The sequence below is a fragment of the Trichogramma pretiosum genome, unplaced genomic scaffold (assembly GCF_000599845.2).
Source record: "Trichogramma pretiosum strain Unisexual culture from Peru unplaced genomic scaffold, Tpre_2.0 scaffold40, whole genome shotgun sequence".
Classification (NCBI taxonomy): Eukaryota; Metazoa; Arthropoda; class Insecta; order Hymenoptera; family Trichogrammatidae; genus Trichogramma; species Trichogramma pretiosum.
Genome location: NW_019641657.1, coordinates 692,376 through 711,325, shown reverse-complemented (window position 1 = coordinate 711,325; position 18,950 = coordinate 692,376). Strand labels below are relative to the sequence as shown.

Below are 18,950 nucleotides of genomic sequence, written 5' to 3'. Positions count from 1 at the left end.
ACGTCGTTCGTGTAGTGTATGTGTGTGTGTGTGTGGAGCCGTCGATGTTTTATTCGTTTGATTGCCGCATCGCGTAAAAGGGCGCGTCATCATTTTCACCGTTAAAAGCGCGAATGTGTCGTAAAAAAATAGAAACATAAAAACGTTTCCACCAGCGTTTATTATGCTGCCGAATAGTTAATGTGTATGTATGTGTGGGTATATGTGCTGCAGCATAGCGTTCGGAGACTTGTGCACGTGAGCGCGCTTGACCCGAGCACAAAACCTATTTACCGTTACTCGCCGCACAGATCTGTATAACTATATCTATACTTGCACATTTGTAGTTAGCGGGCGCTAAGCGCGACGCTCAATAGCTAGGATATCTATATATAAACGCCAGGTATAATATCATAAGAATGGAGAGAGAGACTCGTGGTTCGCGTGTATATCCTATAGCCACGAAGAGGCCATTGTCGTGGGTTGCAGCTGCGCACAAATGCGATCTACGAAAGAGGGAGAGAGAGACGACTGCTGCCTCGCGCGATTAGACTGCATGTACATGGGAAGAAGACGTTCAAAGTCGCGTCGATTACGTATTGAACGACGAGAACATTTGTCATTTTTATGATTACGTTATTACCTTGTAAGCGCCACGGTAGCAAAAAAAATTGAAAATTATAATTCAGCCCAGGAGTTTTTATTCCATTTTTTTCCACTCGTGTTTGTGTTGATTTGAAATTGATTTTTTCTCAACCCTGAAAAAAAATTTAACCAAAGCCAAAAAAACAAAGCCATCATGGCAATAAGCATATTTGGAGTCCTTTTTAATTACAGGCATCATTAAGTTTTAGAGGTTTTTTTGCATCAATCTAACAAATAAATTTGAGAATAATCCAGTTCATTAATTGGCTTAAAATTTAATCTTTCGTATTTTAATTTTATTTGGAATATGTAAACCAAATTGTTCTACGCAGTCAGGCCCATCACAGAGAGCTTCCTCGTACAGAAAACGCCAAAAACAAGAATGAAAGGAGGAAATGGTCGAGCGAAAAATCCATTGCGACGAGGCCATTTGTACGTACTATGTATCTTTTTTAGCTTATTTCGCGAGCAGCGAGACTCGAGGCGCAGTTTTTTTGTCGGAGCTGCGTGATAAATCTCCCATCACTGCCGCGCACGGAGCGAGTTAAGATATTACGTGCACCGCGACGTTTTCACGTTTTCTTACATATAATATTCTATATATAATACGCCGGGACTACTGCAGCGCGAGCTCTCTGCATCTATGCGTGACTCATGCGCGCGCTCCTATGTAGAGAAGATTTTTTATTGTCTCGTAGTTTTATTTTTTTTTTTGCCTCTCATGGTTCGCAACAAGCGCAACAACAGCAGCAGCAGCAGCAGCTGTGTACACGCTATATAGGCGGAGGTGCGGCTCGCTACTCGGCGCGCGTTATGTCATGCACTCGTGGTGTCCGCGTTCGCTCTGCACTGCAGCGCAGTTTATATAGCTCACTTGGACGCGGAAGGGAGCAGCTTCATATACTCTCGTCGTACACACGCTTTAACCGTATCGAATTTATGTTTCGTCGATCGCTCCGCTTAAATTCGAACGTCGAATAAATAAAAAAAAAAGGAAAGAAAGAGTTCGACGGCGAACACCGGTGTATAATAAATATATAATTTACGCGCGCGACAATTTATCGCCTCGAGTTGCGGCACTTCGTGACAATGCTCGGCGGACGCGATATACGAATCCGATGCAGCGAGCTATTCGTATATACATTGAATAATGATACTTCTCTAGTTAGCGTCTCGTTATTCGGAATCGCGAGACTATATTTATTATATGAATCTCTGAAATCTCGTCGTCGTCGTCGTCTCGTGTGCGCGCTCGCAATTCCTCGTGGGTTCCCCATTATATACAGCTAAATTTCGTCTCATTGTTTCGAGAGTCGAAATAACTTTTTAATCAAGAAACTGCAGCAGCGCACGTGCGGTAGACGACGACTGCGACTTTTAATCTACTTTTCGTGTGCCGCTCTCTCTCCAGCTGTATTATAGCCATATACCGCCGCGGTCCGCGCACAGCAGCAGCCATCGTATCGCTGACATAATTGGCTGCCGCCGCGCGTGCTATGGGTAGTTGGTAGGTAGTAGCTGTATCTTCGAGGCGTGCTCGGGTTTACTCTCGTTTCCTCGTTCCTCGTGCTGGCAGCATCAGCAGCAGCACCTCGAATACCTTGAACGTTGTTTTATAAACGCTTATGAGTTCTCGAGCGCGCACTACTGTGCTCTCTCTCTTGGGAGAACGAGTTTTTCAACGACTGCGCGTCGCGATGTGGCTTTTACATAATATATCATATTTTATTTATAGTGGTTCAGTCACGTGTACCACGACGTCGTCGCAAAATTCGGGAACTCTTTTTCAACTTTTAGCCGTGTTACGTGTGCAAAGGTCCGAAAAAATTCGACTCGATCGAAGAAAGTCACAGGGCATCTAGTGTGATTGGCGGCAGAGGCGAAACGGAGAATGCCGACTTTTTCTATTTCTCGATGATGGCAAGTTCAAATACTCAAGAAAAATACCCAAAGACATTAGGGTACTCGAATTTTCCCGACTGATCGCCGATTGTTTCAAGTGAAACTCGAAAACTCGAATGTTCGCACACCCCAATTGAATGCCACCCACGTCGCTTGACTGACACGGCCAAACTCGCGAGGAATCGCTCGTATCGATATAATACCTTGCTTCTCGAATTAATGCGTTGGGTCTCGATGCAGTTTATACGTTGGCACGCAGTTTTTTTTGCGCGCGCGAACACGATCCTCAAACGAAGCTACCTTCGATGCGCGCACCTTTGTATACGAGTTTTCAGATTTTTTGTTTCTCCGGTATAATACACAGAGAACGCCCGCGCGCGTTCGAGCTTTTGTGTGTTTGTATTTATTTTCATCTGTTTTCATGCGCGCACTCTGGATAAAGCGCGTACACATCATACGTCATAAATCATGCAACAGTATCAAAAGCAGTCGAAAAAACGCGCGCGAGATATCTCAAAGAGATTCGCCATGTAAACGCGCGATAGTAGTTAAAAAACTTTTGATTAGAAACGCGCAGAGAAAAGGAAAAAGCGAGGCGTGCGTTGCGCGCACAAAAACACCCACGTACACAGACGCGTGCGTGCGAAGGCTGACTAGCGACGTTCGTGCGATCGCAACATCGAGTCGTGCAAGTGAGCTTTTATGCACATCGAAACAGAAAGAGAGAGAGAGAGAGAGAGATATACGTTATGATATACGCAGAAAAGCAGCTCGCGAGCGTTTCATATAAAATATATACGCGCACGATTCGCGAGAAAATGTGTATGCAGATAAATCAGTAAGAGTGGCTGCCACTTTGTAATCGTATCGCGTATAAGCAAAACCAGACGCGCGCGCGCGTGCACAGCACCGAAACACGGACGCGTTACATAGAGGAGTCATAACGCGCAAGCTCTATCGATTATAATAGCCAAAGCTAGCTCGCACGATGGATTTATTCGCGAGATAATAATAACTATGTAATATCAGTCGGCCAATACGTTATAATAATACGATCGGTAATTAATTGGGTGATTTTCTGAACTATATATTAGGCGCTCGCGCACGCCACAACAACAACGACGACGCAACGCAGAGACGTTCTCGTTCGCTCGGCGTCTCGAATCAGATATGCGATATTATATAGACACGTCTGCTGCTTGTTGTTGTTAGTGTATTACTATAACACGCGGGGACGGCGGCGGCCTACATGCAGCGAATAGGCCAAAGCTAGCGGAACAGCAGCTATAACAGCGGCGAATTAATTTATGGCTCAAAGATGTCTTATCGCTACACGTCCGTGTGCGTACTGTGTAAGTGTATCGTATAGGCAAAGTAACAGGCTCATTAGATGCGTCGGCGAAACTAATTGATACAGGCCGTTTTTACATGCCCGATGCTTTTGCGCGCCGGTAAATTTTCACTCGTGCGCGTACTCGATTTGTTTGTGGGATGTATGTTTTTTTTTGTCCACGCGAGAACGCAAAGGCTAACTAAGCTGTGAATCGACTCTCTCTCTCTCTCTCTCCCCCTCTCGGGAAAGAAGAAAAGGCTAGTTGAGTTGAAAAATCAATACATTACACGCTAGCGAGGCACGAGGCGCGCGGGCTTCTCTTTCTCTCATTAAAATTAACCACCACCACGCGCCAGACGCGCTTGCAGCACACGATACAAAGTAGTAGCGCGACTCGACCTCATGCTTGTTGAAAGAAAAAAGAGCTGACTATCGCACGTACCCGCACCCCCGCTTTGCTCAATTTTTTACCTCGCACAGATATAGATACGGGCTCGCTTATTCATGCGTATATCTCAATCTCATCTATTCATCGATGCACTTATCTGATGGGTCGACGCATCGTCGTCGTTATCATCATCGTCGTCGTCGTCGTCATCATTATCATCATCATCATCATCATCCGAGTATGGTACTGCGCACCTTTCGTTATAGGCTCGCGCGCGCAACAAACGAAAAAAGAGTCGCTCGCTCTCAACAGCAGCAGCCGAGAGATATATAGAGAGACAGCGAGAGCGACTGAACTCTTTAATATAAAGTATATATGCGATATATACATATATTACAGCTCTCCCTCTCTCTCTCTATCTCACTCTTACTTGCGCACTCGAGTTCGTTCACCTTTAGCACTCTCTCTCTCTCTCTCTCCTCGATGAAACTGCAGTACTGCTGCACTCCACATATATAGGTACTACAACACTACACAAGCGATGCCTCTGTACAGTGTACACACGTACGTATATATCCCTACTACACTATACCCGGAGCTATATACAGGCGCGCACAAGTAAGGCCTGTAAACAAACAACTCCGTACACGCGAGTCTAGGCAGAAAAGCTACTGCTGCTGCTGCTGTTGCTGTTTCTCTCCCTCTCTTTCTCTGATTCTTCCGCGGATGAGCCACTGCTGTTGTTGTTGTTGCCGTTGCTGTTGCTGCGCGAGGATGATGCTTCGCATGTGTGTGTAGGCGAGGACACACACTAGGAGCTACATAAACGCCAGATCACCTGCTCTGCGGAGATGACTCTGCTAGTGCTGTACCTCCTTCCACCGAATGACGCCTAGTGCGCGCACGTGTGGGCTTTGTTTTTCGTTTTATTTCGTGCCTTCTACTTTCGACGCTTCCGTTATTATATATGTTTCTCCTGCGCCTTATTTTTCTTTGACTCTGCGTTCTTGCGTTATGTGTACGTACTGTCGTGTTTTGTTCGACCATAATATACACACATACACACACAGATACATACACCCACGCGTTTTTTACCATCGTGCAATTTTTCTTTCTTTTCTGCTGATGCTGCCGCCTGAGCTTTATTATTATTATAACTCATTCGATACGTCGTCGTATACGTGTACAAAGACGGCGCACTCCACCTCTTGTCGGCATCCCTCTTGATTTATCACATTTCTGACACGACTCTACAAAACGAAAGTGAACTCAACTTGAATAAATATTGGATTCATTCAATTACAAGCTCTTGTATACATCGCGCATTTACGCATTTACGCGATGTATACAAGGGATGGATTCGTATGGGATGGGATGCGGAATTTTTCACTTGTTGTCTACCATCCCTTCAAAGCGGATAGACCTAACTCTCTATATGCGAGAAGCTAATGTATCTGCGCCTCGGTCGGGGGAGCTGCTCGATTAGTTCGCTAATATTTATTAATTAAAAGGATCGCGTGCGCTGCACACACACACACACACACACATACACACAACAGCTGCTGCTTCGAAGTCGAGGATGGAGGAGGGTAAAGAGAGCCACTCGCTCTGTACATGACTTCAGATTAAGTCCAGATTAGCAAGATTAAATCAGATTCCAGGCTCGGAAAGCCATTATATATCCTCCGAAGCTAACTATAAAACGCATGCACTTAATAAAGATTATGTTTATTTAAGCCGAGTAGATTAGAACGTACGGGGCTTTTTTTCCTTTTTTTTGGGAAGGGGAATGAGTGCTAGTCTGCAAGTTTGCTACCTGTACACTATATCGCATAATTAAGCTAATGTTATACATTATCCACTGCAGCAATAAGTGAACGGTCGCGCAGAGTTCTGTTTTTGTTTCGATTGAAATAAATTTCATCTCTGCGCTCCCCATTAGATAGTACGAAAAATGTCGTCTGCGCGTTTCGGCAAAAACTCCATTATATAAAAGTAATCCTAAAAATTCTGCCATGCATAAATACCCGCGTATACGTTAAAATATAAATAAACACGAACGCGCGTAGAAAAATTGCCGTGCACAGTTCGGTGATGCGCGAGTTTATTCGGAAAAAAATTTAAATAAAACATGACCGCGTGTCAGTGTTTGACAACTGTACAGCATACACACACACACACACGTTGTTCGTACGCATGCACAGGTTTTGAAAGGGGTGCCTCAAAATTTCTCGTTTCACCGAGCAATGCATATTTCAAAAACTAATTACGAGTTTTCCAATTTTAGGTCGGGTTCCGGGATTAATTCATTGTACTTCTTGTTCACGATTTGTTATCGATTATATGAAATGTACCGTTGAAAATATTTTTAATAAAATTAATTAAAATTTAAAGATTCCTTCAGACTCATGCAGATTAGTGTTCTCGCCATCTAGTGGTAGAAACAGGCTTTAATCATAGTTGAATTGTTATATATTTTTTGTACTGTTAACGCTGTGTCGATTCATACTTTTTCAACGTAGATCTCATGTAAAAGTAACTTAAATGAAATTTAGTATCATTCTCAATAATTTTAGCTTCCGATTTTACATTAAGTCTGCATAAATTTAAAGGTTTTTTCAACCGTGAATATATATGTTACACATAGAAACTCGAGTAGGAAAATATCTTGTTGTTGTTTCGTTCAAATGAAGTTAAAGCCTCCGGCAAGGACGTGCATTTTTCCACCGAGCAATCAAATATTGCCCAAAAATAAATAATAGAAAAGAAGGAACTAGAGAGAGAAAGAGGAAAAACATTGGTTATTTTAAGCTATTTTCCGACGGTTGAAAATTGAATTCTGCTCGCTGCAAACCTGCGCACACAATGAAATTTATTCATAGAGCTTTTCCATGTGCTTACCCTCTCTTAGCGTATCTCTCTCTCTCTCTCTCCGAACCTTTTCACTCTGACAGTTCTTTCTGTTTCTCTCTCTCTCTCTCTCTCGCCATGGCTTTTGCATATTTCGTTTTTCCTCTCATCCTCCCTCGCGCGCGAGCGTTTCGCTTCACTCCGTGTGTCTGCGAAACGCTTTTCAACTCGCCAGACACACACGGCTGCAAACCAGTGTGTGTATACGCTTACACACATACACACACACTTATAAATACTTGCTGCTGCTGCTGCTGATGCTGCGCTGCTTCTGCACACGCATGATTTGTTGCTCCGCGTACTACCACTACCACCGCTACGGCGAAAAACACAAAACGCGCGGCGTGCGCAGCGCAGCGAACTCGAAGCTAAAGGATTTTGAAGTTCGAGCGTATACGTGTGTGCGTGGATAAAAAGCCTTGGCGCGCTTATGCACATAGCGCGTGGGTTATTAGATGAAAACATGTCTGCTGCTGCAGCAGCCGCGCGAAATAGCTCGAGCTACGCAGTGTAGTAGTGCATACGGCGTTTAAATCAAAGAACGGCGCAGCACGACGCGTCGACGCGCCTAGAACTTCGCTCGCTGTGCTTGTATATATTATGTGCATTGACATTAGCGCTCACAAGCGACGCACAAAAACACACGCACAGAGACAGAGAGAGAGAGAGAGAGAGAGAGAGACGCCAGAATGCGTGACATATACGACGCGAATAATGATTGTCGCACTTCGCTAGCTTATGCGTGTATTATGTATTCTCGCGCGACGATATTGCACACATACACACGCAGAGTTGAGAATGAGCTTTTCACGCGCAGCTCGCCGAAGCTGAGCAATGCCTTGCACATCGTGTACACTGTGCGAAGATCCTCGCGCGTTTGTACACGATGAATATTTCATTCGCGCGCGGTACTTGGAATTATTTATATTTGCCGTGTAGCGGAGCATGTGTTTTGTAAAAGGCCGTAGCTGCGTGTACAGCAGACTTTCTTCGGCAATTACCATTCTGCAAGCTCAGGCCTCCTCTGCTAGCTCTTTGCCCGTGTGTGGTTGCGCTGTTATACACAACGATCGAGACGCTATTTTCTCTCGAGCTCCTTCCCCTTCTGCGTTCCGGTTTTTTTTTGCTTTATCTTTAAGGTATACACTTTTCATGCGGCTACCGAAATCTCGTCGAATCGCCGATATGCATTGATTTAAAGCTCAGTAAATTCACAATGTGAGAGTTCCCGTAAACGCGTATACCGGAATGCGTCCTTTTATAGCTGCGAGCCCTTTTGTATCAGTCGCACGTTGGGTGTATCGCACACACACTGCGCAACTCGACAAACAGTCACTGACCTTATACGGAACCTTTCTTTTACCATGTGTATAAATAAGCTGTGCTATCGGTGAAGCGTATATGCGTGCATATGTTCAAGAAATAATGATCGTATACGGCTATACACATCAAGCGTGTGCGTGAGCAAAAGAAAGAGATGCGCGAGCGAGGCAATTGAAAGAAGCAGCAGCAGCAGGGAATCTTCACTCAACAGTCGCGAATGCGTATGCATGTACGCATAGAAGAGATGAGACAAGCGAAACGCGCGCGTCTCTGAGCTTTTGATGCGGCCTGCTCCTACTTGTCCTATTATGCAGTCGTGTCGCTACGCAAACGACAAGACGCACAAGACGCCATCAGAGCTGCGCGATAGCGGGTTTTCAAATTCGATCCGAGTGCTCGAATTTTTGGGTACTCGGTTTTTCTTCATTTTTATACAAGTACTAGAGTTTTTTCGAAACTAGCTGATCGAGACTTTTCAGTTTATCGCTTGGTAGGTCCTCGAAATATACTATCGTGATTATATAGACCGAAAACTTGCACAATTTACATTTATTGTCGAAAAATCTATTAGGCACTTTTTTTCGTTTTTCAATTAACCAATTATTAATGGAGATATGGTTTTTAAAACAACGAGCGCGTTGTCACAGTCGTAGTACTCCTCCTGTTATTTTTACTATACGATTGCGACATCGCGCTTGTTTTAAAACCCACATCTCCATTAATAATAAGTTAATTAAAAAACGAAAAACCGCGGGTCTAACGATTTTCAGGGATCTATATTGCGGAACTAATAGATTTTTTCACGAGAAATGCGAATTAAACGCATACTTATGCGCTAAAAAAGGCAAGGTCGATTCAGAGTTGATGCAGTCGATACAAACTGACGGTCGCATTCGTGGTAGTAGTCGTACTCGATCTAAATTTTGTAGATGCAGCTTAATTACAACACGTCTCTGCTTTGTAGCTTCGTATGTCTCTGCATCTCTTCTCTTTCTCGCGTGTGCGTATGTACGTGTCCAAGCAGCTTTCTATATGTGTATTGAACGACGCGTACGATTGGAGTCGTAGAATTCTGTAACGATTAGAAAGTGCAAGTTCATCGAAATGAAGAAGATGCATATCATTAACCGTAAGTTATGGTTAAGCGTTGCTGTACATGTGGCTGGCGCTGCTTATATCTCTTACAGATTCGACCACATGTTTTTTTTTCAATCTAGCCAAGGATCGTCGAGTATGTGTAGTCAGTAATAGTCACGACGCCGCAGTGCAAAGAACGTAGATATATCGCTCAGATCGTATAGCGTTGTGTGTGGAAAACAAAAGATTTATGTGAAATTGCGTTTGTGTGTGAGTGAGCAGAATGTCGCAAAACGAATTAAATACATTAAAGAGCTTCAATTGGGAGGACAAAGAGGAGCGACGCGAACTGTTCAATCAACTTTACACCTTGATCGCAAATTGGAAAAGCGAATTACTTCCAAACCTACGAGATATTTTTCAAACAGAGCAAATCGAATGGTTTCTTAGTGAGTGCATAATCGACAGAATTTTCAAGTTTAATCAAAATATCGATCCTCGAAAATTCATCGAGTTCGTGATTAGGACCGGCTACAAAGACGAGATCGATATAGATCACGACGGTAGGCCGTTGACGCGTCGCACAACACCTGTGCATCGTACGGCTAAACTCCAGGACGGCAACTGCGACCTGTACCTCGTTATGAGTGGTCTTTTTGAAATATTTGACAGGTTTGATGTGAATTACACCGACGAGTCCGGTCACAGTCATTTTCACGCGGCCTGCACGTCTGGCTGTAAGGAAGTCGTCGAGAAATTCCTCGAGCTCGGCCAGGTGGATCCCAATTTGATCTGGCAAGACACAGGCGATTCGCCGCTGCACTTGGCTCTGGAGTACAAGCAAAAAAAGGTGGCCGAATTGTTGCTGAGCAGAGGCGCCGATGTAAATTTAGTCAACAAAGACGGATATACACCTTTGCACGCTATTTTCACGGGTGACTGGGGCCATTCCAACTTGGTGAAGATGTTATTCGATCACAGCAATGAAGAATATTGGCCGGTGCAGGTCAACGCGAAGGACAAGTGGGGTGGTGAGACACCGCTGCACCTTGCTATCAAACAAAACGACAAGGAAATGGCCAGATTGCTGCTGAGATTAGGCGCCGATCCAAATGTGGCCAACGAGGATGGAGTGACTCCTCTGCATGATATATTCTATACTGGATACGACGATGTCGACACGTTGAAGACGTTAATTGAGCAAAACAAGGTAAATCTTGCACGTCACAGCAAATATGAATATAAGCCGGTTGATTTCGAGATCTGGGACAAGTCTGGCAATGCACCATTGCACATTGCTCTCGAAAGGAGCTCTAAGAAGAAGATGGTCGAATTGCTACTGAAAAACAGTGCCGATCTGAATGCGGTCAACAAGAAGGGATTAGCGCCTCTGCATATTATTTGCCAGAAATTCGACGATGATGGTCCAATGCTAGAGCTATTGTTTCAGATTAGCCGTGAAGTCAATCAAACGGTGCAGCTGAACTCCCGGGACAAGTTAGGTCACGCGCCATTGCACTCGGCTCTGCGCTTCAAAAACAGAAATTTGATCGCGTTGCTGCTGAAAGAAGGCGCCGATCTGAATCTGGCCGACGTGAACGGATGGACATCTCTGCACACCATTTGTAAGACTTTTCGCGGCGATGAATTAACGGATATGTTCTTTCAGATAATCGATAGTAACCAGCTGACGGTGCTGCTCGACGCTCGTGACCAGTTGGGCAACACACCACTGCACTTGGCTGTGGGCTTGCGCCAAAAAAAGATGACCGAATTGTTGTTGAGAAGAGGCGCCGATGCGACTCTAACCAATGCAGAAGGACTTACGGCTTTGCATATTATAAGCAAGGAGCACATGAACGATGAATTTGCAAAGATGTTATTCGAGCTCGGTAACTATGAAAATCTGCAGATCGATGCCCGGGACAAGTTGGGCAACGCACCCTTGCACTTGGCTCTTGGACACAGCCGCAAGAAAGTGGCTGAATTTTTACTGAGAAAAAATGCCGATCCGAATTCGACGAATGCGCAAGGATCGACACCTCTGCACGTGATTTGCCAGAGAATATGCGACGATGACCTGGTGAAGATCTTCTTCGAGACCAATGACGACATCCGGAAGACGGTGCGGGTCGACGTCCAGGACAAATTGGGACAGACACCGCTGCTACTGGCTGTGGCAAATTTACTGCCAGATGTGGTGAATATACTCTTGAATCGAGGCGCTGATCTGTCTAACTTCGTTTTTCCCCCCGAGAGTTACTTCAACGCGCGACTCGAACAGGATCGAATTAGGTTCGCATTGAGACTAGCTTCTGACACCATGGCCGTCGTTCGACGTCTCGAGGAAGGAGGATACGAATTGAGCCGAAGCGACGCCCTGACGATCATGAAATTTTTCGCCAATTTCGGAGGATTGTCGGTGACGTCGGCGGATCGCGACGAACATTGGTACGACGACGAGAAGTTCGCGAGCAAAGTGAAAACAATAACGATGACTCCGAGCCTGTCGCTCCACGACTTGATCCAGTTACAAGCCGGAGAGGCGGCGAAACTATTCACGCGGAATACGGATTACATGGAGTTGTGGCGCTCAAAACATTTGACGCAGATCCCCATGAGGTTCAAGGCCGCTTGTTCCATGCATCTAAGTGAGATAATGTCGAGACGATTTTTTCATCGCTACGCCGTGGGTTCTTTCATGGAGTTGATACACTACCGTCTGCCGATTCTCTGCTGTGACATGATCATCGAGACTTTGACTAACGAGGACTTGTGGCGTATTTGTTTGGCGGCTGATGGTCAATCGTAGTCTCTTTCAATATCTGGCGTGATATTCAATTCTACCTATTTTTCATTTAATTAAAATAAAAACATTTGAAAAAAATTTTTTTTTGATTTTTCTATTGATAATCATACCATAATTTGAAGCAAAAGATTTCAACTTGTGGTCAACATTTAATCTTTATTCATTACGGCGATAACTTGTCAAAACCAATATTATCAGTTTACTCGAAAAAATAGCTCGAGTAGCTGAAAACATTAGGATACTTGAATGTTCCTCACTCGACTCAAACTCGTCTTGTCGGGTGCCTGACCTGTCGAGTCAAACTCGAAAAATCGGACACTCGCAGCACCTCTATAAGTAATCATACAAGGATCCTCTTTGCGGATATTAGTCTGCAAACAGAAATTAACATATTTTCTCTCTAAACTGCTTTTCTTCGTTTATTGATACTTTCGGCGCCGTCTACACTTATTCAATAATATCCTGTCCGTTGTATCTCTCGAAATCTGTACGTCAGCTTTTTTACTGCTGATTTACGCGTTTAACGAGTTTGTTTACGGAATTCATCTATCGGATTTCGCTCGAGTACAAAACTCTTCAAGCGGACGAAGGCATCCAATGACGATGACGAGCAATCACTCCATTACGTGAACTTTTTTAAACGGAATATGCCACAGATTAAAATGCACGATATGTATGACATATGGGCACCCGTATGGAATGTATGCGTTTATTCGACCGATAGCCTCGGTACAATGGCTCATAGCGCGATCGTTTGCACATCCGCTTACGAATTATTTGCCCACGGATAAAAAAAATGTGAAGAAATATCATGCGGTTTTTTCGCCCTTTCCCCTTTACAATAATGGATAAATAAAGCAACAATTTTTTCCATTGTTATTGATAAAAATATAATTGGTATAAGCGCATTATACGTTGCTTTTTATATATATCCACGATAGCTAAAGATTGAACGATAAAAATTTATATTTGATGAAAAGCTCGGCAGACAAAAATAATGATGAAAAACGAAAAGAAAAAAAAGAAAAATGGAAGAAAAAAAGAAAAACGCCGAGAAGCAAAGAGAGACAGAAATGCGTACATAAAATCACAAAAGAAAAGTGGAAACAAAAGTTTACTGCTACAGAGCGAATCTCATCTCTCTCTCTCTCTCTCTCTTTCTCTTTCGAGCTTGTACATGACGCATTTGTGTATATTCTTTTTACATATTTGAAGCTACGATGATTATCTTTTTGTTTCTTCCCTTCTTTTTGCTTTTGTAATGGTGATCAGGGAATAATTCGTTTCTCAAAACTTTTCTTCTTTTCGTGCGTACATAAAGATTTGCGCGGCGGGCTTTATTATGGCGGTATCAATTGGAACTCGAAATCAAATCAAAACTTTTTTAATCGCACTCGATGAATGAACGTTGCTCTTAATGAATTGATTGTTTACGTTCATGGCCTCGTTTGGTCCAATATCAACAATAATCACCATTAATTTTTTTGAATGGCTCAATGGTGTTCGCGTCGTGCGCGATATCGCATACGTACGCGAGAGTTCGTCGTTCGGCGCGGGCATATTATTACGGTGACAGGGTAATTTCGATGTCACGGCGAGATCATGAATTATAATGAGGCGCGGCTGCATTTCCAGCCTTTGTTCGACTTGCGCACACACACACATACATGCATGCCTATTTTCGAATATCCGCGATCCTCGCGTGTGCAGCACACAGCCGATTTGTTTTATTCGCGTCACGCGCGTCATCCCGTAGGAGGCAGTGAGAGAGAGAAGCTGTCGCGAAAAACATTTATCAGTTTTCTAAAATAGTGCACCATAGCCGCAGCCGCCGCCGCTGGCTGTACACGTTTTGCCGCGCTGACAAAGGAGCGACGACGAGTGCGCGCGACGACAGCACGACAGTTTTCTTTTCGAAGCACATAATGACTATTATTAATAATAGCGTGCAAGTTCGCGCTATATGTTTATTATTAATAGAAAGTTAGGCTCTCTCTCTCTCTCTCTACTTTTATTTTTGACTGTTGTTTTTTTCGCTCGCTTATGATTATTTTTATGCATGACAATGAGAAATGAAAGTTTACTCCATTTATAATGTAAATGTCCACGCGGCATGGAACGCGCGTTGCTACAGTTGAATATCGCTCGGCAAAAAAACTTTTTTCTTTCGAGCTCAATAAGTAAAAAAAAAAAAAAAAAAAATGAAATGAAAAAATGTAAAAATTCCTTGTAAAAAAATTGTACCCGCTTATCTAAAATTTTTTTCCCCCTGTAAAAAAGTTGTAAATTACAAACTTTACTATACAAATACAAACTTACGTTTCGAGTCGAATAAAAATGAAGAAGAAAAAAAAATGGAAAACAACTTATTTTTGATTGTAATCGTCATTTACAGCGAAAATATTTCTATACGCGATGAAAGTGCGAAATTACATTTTTCAATTCTGTCGTCCTTCGGCAGATTGCACATATTTTGCTACTCGTTACGGAGTACTATAATTATGACGCAGCAGTACAGTGGAAATGTTCGTGCGCCTCGTGGTTCTCGAGTCTTCGCGAATTTTCACGAGTTCTCGCATTTGATTAGTTTCCGTGACTTTGTCGTCTCTCTCTTTCTCCGCCTGTCTGTCGCGAATAGTAGTAGTGTAGTAGTAGTAGTAGTGCTGTAAGCCCTACAGCTACACTTAGATCGAGAGCAGTATAGAAACAGCAGCAGAAGTACGTCGACCAGCTCTATATACGTGCAAAACGTTTCTTCCATATCCGTATAGGTATATGTGTAGGTGCGCGTGAAGACATCCACGCAGCACTCGTGCCTGATCCGTATGCCCATTGCACGTAGCTATAGAACAGATAGGAAGGCAGACAAGGCTCTATCCTTTTCTCTCCGTCTCTCTCCTCTCGCATACATACATGGTATATCCCGAAACTTTCGATGCGAATACATAGTCGAGCGAGTGCTGCTCGCGACTTTGCCGCTGTGCCACTGCTGCTGCTGCTACAGTAGTAGCAGCTACTAGTAACGATCGATAGTTATTGTCTGTGTAAGTACGACTGTAGCAGCTTGTGTGCGCGTACGTACGTGTGTGCATGTCTGCGTGCCGCCAACTTCATCGACGGTGCGGAGGAGGAGGCAGCGGCGACGGCGGCGGCGGTAACGGCAACAACGTCGGCAGCGCAACGTCGTCGTCGTCGTCGTCGCAAGTCGGGCTGTGCAACCGGCAACTTTCCTCAAAACACAAAGCCCTCCCGACGACGACGACGACGATCGATTGCGCTCGCTCGCGCGTATACATATACGGGTGTGTGTGTACTATATATACGTTTTACGTGCAACGGGCGTGCGTGTCGAGTCGGAGCTTGTAAAGCAGCTTGCGGAATTTGAGAAATGCTAATTGGCATCGATTGTCGTTTTAAAAATTGCAGCCAAATTCATTGCGTCGACCTCGCTTGTATGCTCCGCAGCGAGTGGAGAGGCATACTAAATGAAAAAAAAAACAATCAATTGAAAACGATTGACGGCCAGTGATGCAAAGACTTAATTTCGGAGTTTTCTCCAGCAGGTATCGCTGTGTAGTCAGCTCATACATAGCATATGGAAATCAACGTTTTCAGAGCTGCTTTGAGAGCGACCTTGTGTGCACTCACTTGCATATATACGAGCGGTGACGGTGCTGGTGGTGTTGCTGCTGGCGCCTATTGCTCTTTTTTTTTTATTTTATCGGAGAGAACAGAACTGGGTTATATGGCCGAAGGAATTTTTTATATTATACGTTCGGGCGAAGGTCTATAACACACACAAGCTAGCGTCCGGACAGAAGTCGATTTACATTTTTTTGTTATCCTACACTCCACTTTCTTCTCTCGTTCTCGGGGATAAATAAATTGCATTCGCGTACACACGGACGCGATATTGGCTGCCGCTGGTCGCGCGCGCGTGCTCTATTTCGCGCGAAACAAAGAATAAATGATATTTCTTTCGATATCGTACCACCGCGCGTCTAAAAATTCATTCCGCGCTAGACGACATACGCGCACGTTCCGTTATCGCTCGATGACGCAATTGACGTATTCGAGCTCTGTCGCGAAAGTCAACGAGGCGCGCGTATAGATTCGTTTGTTTATAAAATCAAATGTCACGTTTTTCGGGGCGCGTTTTGATGTGTACGCTGTGTGTGTGTGTGTGTACAAAAACAACGAGCATCGAGTCGTGCGTTCAAAACTGGAACGAGGACGGAGCTGAATCGCAAGCTCGGGCGGTGGCGAGGGTGGCCAAAGTTGTTTGCTCGTCGCACCGCAACGTCGAATGTGCAGCAGTACGTACTTGGCCGATCGATGGCCCGTAATAATTTTAAACTCGATCGCCCCCACGGTCTTCGCGAAGTCGCAATAAAAAGAGCAAAATCTCGTTAAAAGTTATACGCGAGTGCGTAAGTTTACGGACGTAAATAATAATAACAGTACATAATAGAGCTCAAAATCGAATCAGGTCAACAGCCTTGCGTCGTTGCTATGTACGAAAAACGATTGTGTGAGTATTATAAGTACTCTTTCTCTCCCTCTTTTTCTATACTGACGTACGAAAATGAGATAAACAATCATTTTTCTTTTTGCGTAATGCCGTACGCGCTGCAATGCACATATATACTCGTGTGTTGCCTCGATGCAGGCCAGCTCGTTGCTCACACGTTTGCACCGCAGCAAACATATATATACCACGTATAGCTTCCTGTTATCGAGTTCGCGCGGCGTACAATACACGCGCACGCACACGCATACACGGGCGGTTTAAAACGCGCGTTATGCTTTCGCGCACTTCGGTATACGAAAAAAAAAACCCAACGTACATAAATACGCACGCGAAATAGATTGTCGCGTGTATATGGGAGGCGAAAGCTGTTTGGGTTAAAGGCGTCGTAAATATAAAAAGGCACAAAGGCCCGCGTGCGCGCACGGTCGAGCTTCGTCTCTTTTTCTTCGCGAACCACACCACGAAAGCCAAAAATGTGCGAGTGCGGCGCTATAAAAGGGGAGTAATCTCACGGATAAATCTAAATACGTGGCGACTTCTTTAGAAAGTGCACCGGGGCCTTAACGTCTTTTTGTCTCGAAATTGCCGCCGCCGCCGTCGTCGTCCGTGAGACAATGACGTTATTGCACCCCTCCGCGGCGGCTCGTTTAGAAGCCCAAAAGCTCTCTGCCTTGCGTCGAAATAACTACTTCCAAAAATCGTTATCAACTGTACGATTGCGGTGGATCAATGCAAGTACTTGAGTATAAAAGTGTGTATATAAAATTAATTCGCTCGTTAAACACGAAAAAAAGAATTAGCGCGTTTTTGAGGTATCATATCTCTCTCTCTTACGCGCTTCGAGTCTTTCTATTTTTCCAAGCGTGTCCCTTACACACGGCTTGTAAATCCAGAGGCTATATCTCTTTCTCTCTCTCTCTCTCTCCATACCTTGATGCACATGCACGTACGTGTATAACGTATACGTACGACTGCGCGTAATCAACGCCACGTGTAATTTCGTACTTGGATTATTCTTATGTCTTTACCGCACACCATTATGTATTATACGTTTGTTACGCTGCGTTGCCTTCGCGCCCAGCATTAGTAGTAGTAGCAGTAGCAGCACCAGCTCGTCGCATAGTATATTGCGTACTCCGTACGGTGAACATGTAGCGCCTAATGTGCACGAAGCTTCTAGCTTCGAAGGGGGGGTTTGGGAAGCTTAGCTTCGTTCGTTCGTTCCGTAAAAGTATCCAAATGAATTTCGTACGTGAGTGTGTGAGTGTGTATCTCGGGTCCCTTTTTCCCGGAGAGTTACTCTCTCTCTCTCTCCACGTATAATGCATGTATACGTGATACGGTGTCGCGCATGCGAAGAAAGGAGAAAATTAGCATATTTTAGTCTTTAAAATTGCGCGAGCTGCTGCTGTTTCGGCTGTTTCTGCTGCTGCATCGTGCAGTGCACGTTTTATACATATACGTATGTATATAGAGGATCATGACAACTAGCTACTTTGTGACTTGTTTAATAAATTAGCGCACTCGGCATTTAATACCTCTCTCTCGCCGCTGCGTCGGCGTACAGCAACGTAAAGCGATTGAATACATAATTTAACTCCGTGCCAGTTTATTATTTAAGAATGAAATTATTCGATAACTTCTACACAAAGTTTCAATTTATTCGCTAAACTAGCTTGATTCGATTTTTATATAAAATTAACTCCCCGGAAAACGTGTTCATTAGCGTGTGCGCGCCACCCCACATGTACACTCACGCGTGTGTTTTCGAGCGAACGCTTAACGCGCGGAGCGCTTTATAATCGTTCCTCGCTGCTGCTGCTGCTGCCGCGATACTTTGAAATTTAAAAAACTCGCTCGTCTGAACTTCCGTGCAGCTCCGTAGCGAGTTCGAATTTCGCTGCATAAGCTCGTTTATATAAATATATTAAAAAATATTTCAGAAAACATGTTGACGGTTTTGACAGGAGTAAAAAAAAACTTTCCGAAGGATTTTTCAATACATTATTCGTCGGATAGGGTTTACAGTTTAAATGCTCTGACAAAAAAATAG

At 44.1% G+C, this 18,950-nt stretch overlaps 1 protein-coding gene across 1 annotated transcript in view; it reads left to right on the top strand.

Annotated features, from left to right (window-relative positions):
* The window catches only part of LOC106656257, a 156,934-nt gene that overhangs the window by 6,111 nt on the left and 131,873 nt on the right, over nucleotides 1–18,950 (top strand). The gene's annotated exons all lie outside the window — the stretch shown is intronic.